This window comes from Branchiostoma lanceolatum, chromosome 15, assembly GCF_035083965.1.
Source record: "Branchiostoma lanceolatum isolate klBraLanc5 chromosome 15, klBraLanc5.hap2, whole genome shotgun sequence".
NCBI classification, from domain to species: Eukaryota; Metazoa; Chordata; class Leptocardii; order Amphioxiformes; family Branchiostomatidae; genus Branchiostoma; species Branchiostoma lanceolatum.
In genome coordinates this window covers 15,460,992-15,474,958 of record NC_089736.1, presented here as the reverse complement: position 1 = coordinate 15,474,958, position 13,967 = coordinate 15,460,992, and positions in this window count along the sequence as shown.

Here is a 13,967-nt window from a genome sequence, read left to right as displayed (position 1 = left end):
TATTGTCTGGGGACAGTTCGCAACAGTTCATTAAGTGGGCCTAGCAACACGGCCATCTTCCATAATGTCGATTGTGGCAGGGACATTAATGTCAGCGTACTGTTGGTTGGAGAGAGCCTCTGTGCTTGCAAATGACGGATAAGCTAGTGTACCGTACTCACCACGTGAAAGGCCACGAAAGAGAGAAAAAAACTCTATCAATTGCGACCTTGGCAGACATAGCTTCGATTTATAGCTGCTGTAAATATTTTCAGTACCTGCTTTTTTGTACTCTCAACAAGGATCTGGCTGCTGTTTACAATTATAACAGTACAGAAAGACCCGTCGATATTTTAAAGATAAATCATGGTAATTCCCCCACCTAATAGGATCAGGTGGGAACGTGCAACTCCTGACGACCTAGCGCGGTTAAGCGCTTGTACCGACAGCCTCTTATTCACGATGAATTTGTCATATAATGCACTTTTGTGCCAAAATCCTAACTGTGATAACATTAAATATAGATCTGCTCTTGACAAATTCACCTCTGAGATAGTCTCAACCCTTAAGAGCGCGGCTTTTACCTCTTTTCGCGAATTCCATGATCAGCTGTGTTTGTAAACACTGTTGCCGACTCCCAATCAAATGAAACCCAGGGAAATGGTCGGATGAAACAAAGTCGTTTGGAATACGAACAGATTAGTGTTCAAACCATATAGTGTTTAATATTGTAGAGAACATGCTTTATGTATATATTGTATTTCACTCGACGCACACATTTCATTCAAGGCGAACCAGGATTGATTATTCTTTTTCCATCAGATCACTCTCTTCCAAATGCGGTGTTAAACGTTGATTGAAAGCGGACGCCTACGCACTACAGATACTCATTTGCTGTGCGGCTAGATTATCTATAAGTTGATGTTTATTCCTCGAGCTGATTTCCGTGCGGATTACTGTGATGATTTCTGTGTAAATAATTTGCTTCTTAGGTCATGCTCATTTGAATATATAGAGACATACGCTAGACATGCGCGCGCACATACATTTTCGCCCGTTTCCATGAAGATATAGGTAAATCATACAAAGCAGATTTACAACAAGGAAATACATACTGTAATTTACATATAACCAAAACCTGCCGAAGTCTATTGCAAGGTCACAGGACTATTTATGGAAAAAAAAATAAAGAATCTATATTTCGCTATACCTCAGCTGTGTGTTTTAAGTTATGGTCATCCTTCATCAGTGTCAGCCGACACGGTTTTTAAACACGAATCAACGAGACAGCAAGTTTTGATAGTCTTTATTTGTGTTTAGGTGTGTAAAACATCTGACCTGCCATGAGCCCAGACGTCGTACCCCGCGGCATGCTCGTAAATGAGGTCGAACCTCACCTCGGTATTGCCCCTAAGGGCAATGTGCGCCTTTGCAAGTGTCGCCCTAAGACAAAGACGAAAAAAAAACTTATTTGTTAGTATTGCTTAAAACTTTCTAGAGCCCCTGTCACACTTGTGCGTATATACAAGTCCGCATGAGTTGCATACGAACATGTTTTCGGCTTAGGTTATACAATAAGTATAAGTGTGACAGGGCTCTAAGGTGAAGTCCATCAATAGGTCTGTACGTCATACTAGTATATTCCGAATCTACTAACGTTGTCTCCAGTGATGTTTTTACCCCCAGGTTGACGGCCCTCACGTCCGCCTAGGTAACCTGAATACGATTGGGTGGATTGGCGGTGGGGTAGACTCCAGCGATCTGTAATTGATAAGCGTTGCATCATACCACAAGAAAACATTACCGCGGATTGCTACTCTCCAATATTTAGCTGACATAGTGGGCATTCGGCAAAAAGCAATTCTTGCTTGGTTTTCGCTACAAAGCCAGGTAAGAATAGTCACTTAAGCAAAAGAAGTGTGGTGGCACCCAGTGACTTTTAAGGAGAGATTGGAATGTCATATGAAACAACATCAAATGATGTATGACTATAGACCATCCTCAGAAACTTACCTGGCTGAAACAACTCTATTCTACTCTACTCTTAGAGATAAATACATGTACAAGTTCATCCCAGTTCGATGCAATGATGTGGACTCGGCCAAGCTTGACCCAAGTTGCCATAATGTTGTGCCTCGGACTGACTTGTGCATATCGGATCGGAATGGTCCACATATGTGCAGAGTCGAGCAAGGTAGCCCATAAGCACAATCTACTTACGTTTCTTACATCTAATCCCGTTCACGGCTATCCTGCGTTATGTTATGCTGTGACTATCTCTTGCAATAAAGATATTCGCTACACCTGTCTGTGAAAATTTGTTCTCGGTAGCTCCTGCACATTTCCTGAATGTATCTCGTTTTTCCCTGTTTCTTGGCTCTTGTTTTCTTCGGCTCCGGAACTTTTGTCATGGCCGTATCTGATAAGATCTCTTGTGTACTTTATCCGTTTGTAGAGCTGCCCAGAAGATTCCGAAGCACTAGCTCTATTGGCAATCGAAACTTTCACATTAATTCATACTTTGGTTTGAGGCACTATAAAAGACAAAGACAATACAGAAGATAAGGCTGGTTCTCGGATTTGTGGCCGTGTTTGGGAAGACCCAGTGCTACTTGAATGGACACCCCGAGACAAGCCCTCTATCATGGGAAGATGGCAGCCCAAAAAACTGCAGACTTCTTGGTTCAGGTTGTCTGCCAATACGATTTAACAAAAACTAAAGATTCCAGTTCCGAGGTTCGATCAGTAGAGTTTTTTTTTGGTGAATTTTATCTAGATTAGGTACCCTTGAGAGATCCATGGGATACAAGTACAAAAAATAATTCCATGCACATGTAAGCAATACGTAAGTTTGTGACGTATTGAATACATGTCTTAATTAACTTCTTTGTGTGTCAGTATGTGTGTGTGTGTGGGGGGAGGGGTCAATTCAAAACCATCCATATAACCACAATTTTATGTTCGAGTACCAAGCTTCTATGGGTTCCAGCGCATACTACAAAATAGAAACATTTTTGAACCTGAATGCACCATAATTAAAGTCCTCCAAAGCTTATCGTTGAGAATATGCATGTTTGTCTCTTCACCATATTAACAACATATTTTTTATACTCTGTTTGGCATATATGTTCCCACAAATTTGAAAGGATAGCCTGGTCTGTTCCCTTTGGTGAAAATGATGGTACATTTTGAACAGCATATTGCCGTGGCTTATTCCTGGAATACGTCCTAGATCTACACCTTGTCTTTCCTGAAATGATTTTACAACTAACCTAAGAAAATCGCCAATTATATTTTTCTTCTAACTCGATGTTCATGCAAATGCCGAAGTAAAAATGATTAAAGGTGTCAATTCCACAAATGAGCTTTTCATTCTTAGGCCTTGTTGATAAGCTCAAATTTTTGTAAGGATGTGGACGTTTTGCACCACCATCCAGTGTAATGATTGTGTTTACTGTGCTCTCAGACTGAATGCCGTATGCTTCTATTGGGATATCACTGTTTCTGTTGATAATTTTTCGGCCATATACAAGCACTATTTCAGAAAAATCACTTTCAGTACAATTTGCAACTGCAACACGCTTTTTAACTTCTTCATAGAAGTCATAACACGTTGTCTTAGGACCAAATTTAAAGCAGTAGCTTTTATCCATCAAAACTGCTTTGTCGTTTCTGTATATGACTTTGATTTACTTTCAATGACAGGTCCACCAGAAAAAAATTGTTGTTGCTGCTGGGTGGATCACCTGTGCCCGTGATGTCAGCTGCTGATGGAAGGTCTTTGTCTTTTGATGGCAGGTCCCTGTCTTTTGATGGCAGGTCCCTGTCTTCAGCGTTGTCTGTGCTAACTGCTACAGTGTCTCCTGGCGATGGTTCTGCTTCGTTACTTCCACATCTTTTCTCTTCACTGTCTGTTGTGGTCACCGTTGTCCAGTTAAACTTAAAGTCATCCTTTGAAGGCTGGAAAAACTGGAGGGAAGATTTCCAATGACTTATCAAATATATCACAATATACATAAAAAATTATACTAACTTTAGACACAGCAAAATGAACAAGCATAATGTACTTAGCAATGAGCATATTATGGCATATTAGGATAAGATCTATCAGAACTTCTTTGTAGTAATTGTTTAACTGTTTAACTGTTGCCTGACTGCTGAAATTTATAATCATTGCGTACCTTTTTTTGGCTTACTTTTCGTTGTTGAGCCTCTTTTGCGTCTGTTGTAACCACCTTGGTTTGCAGAGCTTGCCATCCTTGTCAAGAGTCGTGTCTGTGGAAATAGTATTTTCAGGTATTGAAAATTTGCTGGCTTTGGAATCCACCTAAATATTTGATGGACATTTAACATTAAGTAAAACAAGGCATCAGAAATAACAAACATGCTTAAATGTCGTGGCGCCTCGCATTACAACTGCCAGACACAAAATATGCTGCAATTTGTGTCATGGCCAAATTTGCTCAAAGATTACTTAAATCACACAGTGATGCATGGTAGGATAAGCTGACTTACTCTTCAACTATAGTTGAAAGTTGAAGTCTGAAGTAAAGGTTTGGAATGACATTGAGACAAGTAATGTGACTAGTAAAAACAATAATATTAAGTTTTTTTTTGGTTTAATCGTACACGGTTTTTACTCGGTTTTTGTCTTGGTGGTGAGCTGTCCCACATTTCCTGGCGAACGTGAAACTTTTCGTAAAATGTTTGACGAATCTTTTGAGGTCATGAATAGATGGGAAGGGAAATTAGAAATCAGAATTAAATGGCTCTTTAATGCGGGGGTATCTGAAACAGCTAATTTCATGCACTAAGCCTGGGCAAACGTCATTTTGAAATTGACTAAGTTATAAAAATGTGAACAACAATTTTTAGATATAAAAAGAGAATGAATTTAAACTCTACAATTAGATCAGAATTCGGAGATTTATTTGTGAACGTTCTACATTTCTTAACATACCTTATATGCATGACTGTTTGATTTGCCATGTAAAACCATTTTTTTCTAGTTATTGCAGATAAGTACTGGTTAGTTCTGCTAGTTCATTCTAGTGACGCTGAAGAAGAGTGATGGATGTCAATCGAAACGTTCGGAAATAAATCTTCAAACTCCAGTTTGAATTCTTTTTATATATTGTGTACCTAGATGTCTAACCTTCACAAACGTAACACATTGAGATACTTCAGGCTGCAGAAGAAATGTCCTTGTACATGTACATTTGTACCGAATCTTAATTCCCATGAATCAGAATAGGGCCAGCAAAGATTGGGTTGTCCTTAGTGTCCTTACGAATAGACCGATCCCAAAGCCACGCCCCCTGTTCGATTTCGAACACCTCCGTCAAAAACAGGGTTTGACGGACCAAACATGGCCGCCGCGGCTAGGTGGAAAATAATGCCACTGACTTCGGTTTTGCTTTTGTGGCACTGAAACCCTTTCAGAGCGGGCCAAATAAGAATGCTATGTCTTCTTTGTTGAAGGCTGTATCCACCGGGTAGAGTTGTTTAAGGAGGGGGTAGGTGTAGTTGCGGGGAGAGCGTAATGTTTTCGGTCAATGTTAAAGCGGTATGCGCCGCATAGCTTTCCCTTGTCGGTGGGCATGAGCGCCCGGTTTCTGACAAGCAGCCGATGCACGTGTAAAACAGGGTTCATATATCTGTGACAGGGTTCCCACTGTATTGACTGCATGCATAACAGCTGCATGGTATTTAGTAACTAAGAATTAAAATGCATCTTTTCACTTCCCTGTTCATTTTCAAGTTAACCAGTTTCACACACCAGTAACTGAAGATACGAAACTCTGCGCTAGCGGACTTTGTAGTAGTCAGCATGTGGTACAAGCTTCCTTTCCTTGAGTGCCCGATCTATTTTCTTTTTAAATTCGTTTTTGTTCTGAGCATGCATTCAACCAATACAGTGGAAACTCTGTCCCAGATATACGTACCCTGCTTTACACGTGCCATTTCTGCCCCTCCAACGCTATTTTTGACGGAGGTTGGCTAAATAGAACAGGGGGTTCTATGGGTCTTCTATTCGTTCGATATGGTGTTCGACAGGATCGGTCTATAACAGCAAGGTGCTTGATCACGGAGACAGTCACATGCAGCTGGCCCAGATTATACGTCTTGTCGAAAGCTACTACTGTATTCACCCCAGTTGCTCCAGCGCAGCAGAACCTTTTTTTTTACCTCTGACATTTGTTTTTTGTGTGTAGCAAATGATGGTACGAACCACATTCTTTCCAGATGACACTCTTTGTACGAAAGGATCGTATAGGGAGCGATTTTCGAGCGCCTGTACATGATCTGCGAGGTTACTCCATGTATCAAAAATCGGTAGTTCATACATATGTCGGTAGGAAAAAGTCGTTGGTAACACAATGTAGCAGCGCCAATCTGCAGTTCATTCGAATGTCGCAAGGGTCCCATAGATTATAGTTTTTGTAAATATACTTTATGAAACGCATTGAAAAGGCTTTTGGACTATTGGAATATCAAAATATGATGTTTTACTAATTTTCTAGATCATCATTGATCATCATTCGCATAACAACACATTCGAGGCTTATGTCAATTGGGTAAGGTATTTCTTAGCATCGTACCCACCACGGACATAAGTTGCCGCTCCTTCATAAGGAAAACATGTTGTCATAGAGTCTGCCTCACAAACACGTCTCCTGTCTTTACGAAACATATTGAAGTCTTCTAGCTAAACTTGCGAAGACTGCACATCTCCAGATATCTCAGTCAAGCATATGATATCGGCTCTGAGTGGACAGCTGGATTTCAGACTTTTAAAGTGGCCTACCAGTCCTTAAGTATTGTGGTGGACTATATTTTTAGGATCCAATTGCTTTCAGAACTGTCATCAACATTTCTAAACCGGATGTATATAAACTGTAGGTGCCTCATACTTTTGACAGCCTCCTCTATTTTCTCATCACAATAGATGGAGTCCTGCTTGTAGCCGAGCTGTTGAACAAATCCTACAAAATGACACTTAAGAGATACCTAATACAAATAAAGCCTTTTTCAGTAAGACAACCGCTTTAGAAACAGTCATGCTCTGTCGTCAAGTCGAGGCTAGCTTCAACGGAATTGGGTGACGTGTAACATTTAATTTTTGTTTTAAATAAACTGCATAGTTTTAGTTTTTGAACAAACAGGCTTGAGTGCGGTCTGGTCCAAAATTGCAAGAAAAAAAAACACACACAAAAAAATTCACAAAAAAACTATATCATCTTTTTTAGAAAATCGTCATCTTTCAAAAAGCGCCCTTCATCGGTAGTTTCGCGCACTGCACACGAGCTGGCAGCCATGTACAGGCGGCGGCTTGCCGCCAGCAACTGCGATGTCAGGGATACGCAGCGGTTAAAGAGTTTTGCGAACGAGGCCATTTGTGCTGAGCTGTACTGTTATATGCTGTCTGACTTCGGTGGCATCGCTCGTGGTCTGTTGACTGCTCGGCCGTGGTGTCTATGGAACGTCTCCCGGCGGTACCATTGTTCGAGAACCAACGTAAACGCGCTTTATCACCCCTGCATTACAACGTATCATTTACGTTTATTGGGACATACTAGACTCGGCACGTTCCGTGCAGCAACCATCAACTGAAAGAAAATCTTACATCTTATATTAAGTTGACGGCTGGTAGCATTTACGTTTTCTATGACAATTTTAGCTTCCGTAAAAACGTACAGATGTCTCTTTTCTATTGTTTGTAACATTAAAGCGGCGTATTGTAATCGGAACAAAAAGCAATAAATACTGTTCTGTTATTTTTCTACATCATAAGTTGAATCTCATTACACTGCACACCGATATTCATCACGTATGGATGCGACTTTGATATGTCTTGTGGTTCATTCAAATATTTCAACCACTGCTTTATCTCATTGCAAGTTACGTCGGACTCCTGTACCCGTAGGAAACCTATTCCTGATTTACTTGAATCCTTTAACAACTACTTTATCTCACTGGAAGTTCCGCCGGACTGCTGTTCCCGTAGGAAATCTATGTCTGAAGTGGGAGCAAGGTGTGTGGCACAGGCTGTTGTCTCGCTGTTTCCATCTATACATGTAGGTGATGGATCGGAGTCATCCACTACATGGATCCATTTTGGTAAAGCTGTGCCAATTTGAGCATCATGTCCTGACAGAACTAAATATCATAGTAAATTAGCTCAACATGTGTGTCTATACATTAGCATACAATGTCAATAAAAAAAAACTGTGGCAATAAACCTATAGCGTGTCAAATTTCTGATTTTCTTACAATAGAAAGCCTTTCTTACTCCCTCCAAATGTTCTGGTCAGCTGGGAGGAATGTTTTGTGGTAAATACATAGTAGTTTGGCCGAGGTAAAATTTACAGGTGTTGGTGAGGATTTAGTGGAAACGGTCTTCATTTTCCTTGGCTTACAAGCGTCACCTTTTAACCACATTCAAGTCTTATGCATCTACATGTACCAGGCATTTCTCCATTGATGCACTTCTGCAGGACACCATATGGCTGTGCTCTTCTCCCTCCAGTGCGTACACCTTGCTGGGGTTTCTACTGACGTTCCTGTCCACACAGAATAATTATTGAACCAGGTGGAAATAGTTGTTTCATTCGAATACAGGAGTAGGGTGTTTTTGTTCTCCATAGTTGCTCGAATAACTGCCATTAGGCACCGTATGTTGTACCATATCCACCTTTTAAGATATTAGCTGTCAAGATGGATGAAGTCTGTGGCGAATATATTCGCTTTCTCACAACCCGAGCTTTGTTTGATGGACTTTTTGGCAAAGACTTCTTTATATTATGTAGCCCTCTGTTTTTCGACCACCTTGAAGACCCAGCTTAACTTCTTAGGATTTTTGACTCAGCAGAAGATAGAGTTGAAGGCATTGGGCTTGAAAGGGAATTCTTGCCTCGCAACTTTGACTAATAGATTGCTGATCTAAATTAAAACGTTCCAAGAAAAAATTATCATTCTCCAGCTCCCTCCTCTGCCCTTCCAACCTGGCCATTTCAGCGTGTGCAGCTTACATCTTAGTATCTGTTGCCAAAGGCTGGGATCCATAATCATGATCTGCTGATAGTGATGGCGTCGGATCATCACTTGAGCTCAGCTGTTCAATTGGGACTTTTTGATAGGTTGAACCTTCTCCATCTGGAGCCACACTGAAATAAAAAAAATGAGAAACATACCAAAAACCTTGAGTTAATTAATGAGATTTCATATTACTTAATTTGTCCATATTTCATTTTGGCAGAGATTTATGTTGCTGAATCTTGATATACAGCTGTCGGCATATGTAATGATAGATCATCTTTTACAGTGATAAGTCTGTTGACTGCAACTAGTTGCTTTAACAATGTTTTTTTTTTTAATTCCGTTTCTGCAGTTCTGTTCTGGTGGCCACAAGCAGTGGATATGGCGGTCACAGCCCAGGTTTAAGTTTGGCTTACAGGCGGGTGACTTTATGCTCTACACCAACATATTGCTATCTGGAAATAACTATCGCAAGATTAGCCTCCTGTTTAAATTCTTGAACCTGGGTTGTGTTTGTAAGTCAACGTTCTGTAGCATCCAAAATCTGTACTGCCTACCTGCAATCCAAGATTTCTGAAATGAAATGGTGACCAGCTCAACACAAAGAATGAAGCAGAAAGATGGCGTTGTACTGCTTGATATGTTAATACATACAAGTTTATAAGACTTTTGGTATTCTTGAACTTTATAACATGTTACTATTTTATGAGTCATGCATCCTTCATCAGCATACGTAGAGTAGCATAGATTTTTGTAGAAATTCCATATAATATATCCATAGATGTGTAAATACAAGTTTAACGCCATACCAATTTAACTTCTTTGTTCATGTTTTTTTTTTTAAAAACTGTTAAATTCCAAAATCAACATGAAAACAGAATCTCAGAGGAAAGTCTGTACTTTGGCGCACGCAGTTCTTGGGTGTGAACCCCAGCCTTCTGTTTTTATGATTTTTTTTTTTTGTTGCTAAAATGAAAAATATTAATCCTTTAACCAAGAAATCAAATTGATGTGGCCTAATGGGCTACTTATTGTTGTCATAATTGGGAACCCTTTTTTTATGCTTATACCACACAGGTGATGGTAGAATGGAATCACCTGGACATTGTGCACAATGCTGCATATATTCAACTATGGAAGACCAAGGAAGGGAAATATTGGGGTTGGAAGTGATCGACAATAGGACAACAGAACGGAAATTAACACAGATGGAAAAAGCTGCTTTCCAAAAGACGATTGAGAAGTTGCTGCAACAGTCTGTCAACATAACAGAAGTGTGCACTGATGCCCATCCTCAAATTGCAGCACTGATGGGTAAGTGTACTAACTATCAGTTCATAGTTTGTTTGCCAATGTTATGTTGTTGTTGTCTGCAAATGGGTTGGGTGGCTTTTGCAGAGGGGTAAGTGAAGTGAAGTGTAGTGTAGTGAAATATAGTTTTGTATCTTTGTTGTAGTTGGCTGTTTCCAGCAAAATACATTTTTTTCATAACCAATGTAGAAGCTTTATATGCCCCTTGGTCAATGTTAAGGATTTCTTATTCATGATATAAGTAGCTTTATGATAGGTAAATAAACCGTAATGTGTTTTATACTAGCAAGGAGTTTTAAAAAAATCTTATTTTAACCTCCTTGGTACTAGTTAGGACCTACTTTGGATAATACAGAAAAATAATATTTCATACTTCATTAATGGGAGGGAAATATCCTGCATTTTCTAAAAAAAAACTTGCCTCTATAGTTTAAAATCATGATGATTTTACAAGGATTTTACAAGGAAGAAAGAGCAATGATTGACAATAATTATTGTAAGTTCTAAACTAAATAAACAGATCCTGAAGATGAACAATATGGAGTCAGGGGGATTGTGCATTCCCTCGATTTGTGGCATGGTGCAGAAAACCTGCTTAAGAAGATAGTGGTACATAACTCACCTCTGATTTTTTTCCTTGAAGGTTTTCCTAGAAGCTTGAATGGTTTTTTATTGTCATTGTGTCTCTAGAACTTAGTAACATTTCACGCTTCCTGTCGGCTCGCAAATTGGACGGATGTCCCCTAATCCTTACGTCTCCCCTCATTGGCTACCTCTCTTACCCCCCACTTGTCCTCACTCCCTAACCTCATTCGTCGCTATCACTTCTAGCGTACGTCGTGACGTGCGCACGACTATCCTATAACATGTCTGTCCAGTTTATGAATAGACAGGAAGCTTAGTTCTCTTCTGAGTTTACGGAGAAGAGAATGTAAGTTATTATCTCCATGAAAAATGGAGATATAGTTTTGGGTGTGTCTGTGTTTGTCTGTCTGTTTGTTTGTGTTTCCGCACTGCTGTAGTCAGCATAACTCAAAAACCTCTTAATGGATTACAATGATATTTGGTATGTGGGCAGGTGTTGTGAAGCCGAAGTTCAAGGTCGATTTTGGCCCCCCTGGTATTTGACCTTGGTACTGCAGCAGAACTTCAATTTTTGTATCTTATGACCTGGACGTGCTGTGGTCTTGATTTTTGGGTGGTGGTGTAGGTTTGGGCCCCCTAGCAGCTTCCTCTGGAACTGCAGGGGCGTTTTTGTGAAAATCTTCTAAGGAGAATAACTGAACAAAGGAACGACGGATTTCCTTGATATTTAGTATGCAGGTAGCTTAGATAGAGATGTACACAATGAAGTGCAAGTTATGCTAACTTGGACTTAATTTGCATAGATTATGAGGAAAATCTATATTTGCAGTGTTTTCCATTATCAGACTCAAATACATGTAAGGTATGTAGTTTATGGAATGTGGATCATCAACAGATACCAATTATGCAAATAGATTCCTAATTTGCATAATTAATGCAAAAACACCATAATTCATCTAATTGGAAAATTATAGGACTGTTAATATTGCAACATGTGTAAGTTAGATAAATGGGTTCATGACCAAGCATATATTATGCAAATGTGTAAGTCATTTGCATGAATAGAATTGTTAATGGAGATATGAGGTCATGGAACTCTTGTTTTCTTTTGATTGATATGTAAGTCAATATCATGTGTGTTTATAGGCCCTATAGTTTTGTCACCCTACATTGTATAATTGTGACACATGATAACCTTTTTTTGTTTTAATAAAAGTGTGATGATTTTGCTATATAGCATGACATACCTTCCATACTTCAGGTAGATGTGATGTTGTCTCAGGTAATTTCCTCTGATGTTGTCTCAGGCATTCACTGCAAAATGTGGCAGCAGGACCACAGTCCATGCATCGATACAAACACTTCCACTCCTCTTCCCTACATATGGAGCATGCGTTTGTGATGGGAGCACACAGCTTCAATGGTGTTTTGAACATTTGCTCTCTCACATCTCCCAATGCCTTTATTTCGCGCTGCTTGAGCAGGCTGTATCTTGATGTACTAGTAGCCGGCTGTGGATCATCAAGTGACTGTGATGGCTGTTGGTCATCAGGGGGCTACACATGTACAAATTTCTTGGAAGTTGTTTGAATCAATGATACAGTATGGGAGCCCCTTGGACCAACAGTAAACTGTATTTCTTTTGGACGATCAGTGGTTCTGCTAGTGATGTGTAGTCGTAAGAGTTGTATCTGGATGTCTCTTGCCCATAATACTGCAAGATAGATCAAATATACACATTTGAGTTACCATACTTGAAAAGTATTTTGTGTATTAGGTTAAAACATTTTAAAACCGTAGATACATAAATCAAGGTAATGGACTATGGAAACGGGCGTGAATACTTAGTCTAGTACATGTAAATCGGCTACTTCACAATCAAGTGTACCCCAATGTTGCCACTGGGGGCCAAAATTCAACTTCATTATATTGTAAATTTGTTGTTGCCAGTTCAAAGGTACATGCTTTAGGCATACTCTCCTAAAGGACCTCCGCACAACAAGCTTTTATAAGTTCGTTGCAGGATTTTCTATGGATGGACCATTGGGGGGGGGACGCTACAAGTGTAAAACTACTTGGACAGTTCAAATAGGGAATGACAAATGGTTGCTAATCCTTATCATCTTCAATAACTACCATTTCCTACCCTAGAAAACCACAATAAGTTGCAGTATATCCATGTGTGGGCATTTTCTAGCTAATTCATAAGATTGAGTTGGTCAAGTGAATTTATTTCCTTGAGAGGTTATTGTAACTTGTCTCATCAATGACTGCTTAAGACCGTCTCTCGTCTGCCTCTATCCTTGTTTCAAGTGTTCTGCCTCGTTTTGACGACTATGACTATGATGACAAGCGTGTTGTATTTAATATCTATCTTGGACAGGTCTGTGCACGCCAGAAAGTGTTCTTTGTTGACAACTCTTTGACCTTCTCTGACGAACGCTTCTTCTCTATTGGCAGCCTTCATCTTAATCGTTCTGGAAACTTTCGGTTTACTACGTACATGTGTCGCTATGTCAAAAATTATGTTAATGTACATGTTAAGTCTCTGTCCATGCCCCAGGTACAGGTAAGTAAGTCTGGGGTGGTCGCAGCCCTTGAGCCACCTTCACCCTGCTGCCCACACCCGGAGCCACGCTACCCACACCCGGACGTGGGGCCAACCTACCCGGACCCACCCTACCCATCCTCGGACCTTGTGGCACCATGCCCACACCTGGAACTTCAGATCTAGAATGGATCAAGAAGTCAGGAAAACGCAAATGCGTTTTTAAGGAGACGGTGAAAGGGTAGGTTAGGTAATTAGTTTTGTTCTTTCATCTATTTGTGCCTAAAATACCTTTGTGTAAATAAGCACTGCAAGAAACGGATGTTAATAATCAAGTTTTCTTTTTCCAACAGAGCTATCATAGCTTCTGGTCCCGTGAGGCAGTGGCCAGGTCCGTGGGAAGTTCATTATGTAATCAACCCATGCGGGGGATGCTACAGGGGTAAACTGTCTTCTACCGTCTTTATCTGCAATATTTGTAAATAAATAGTTTGTTTCAATCTTA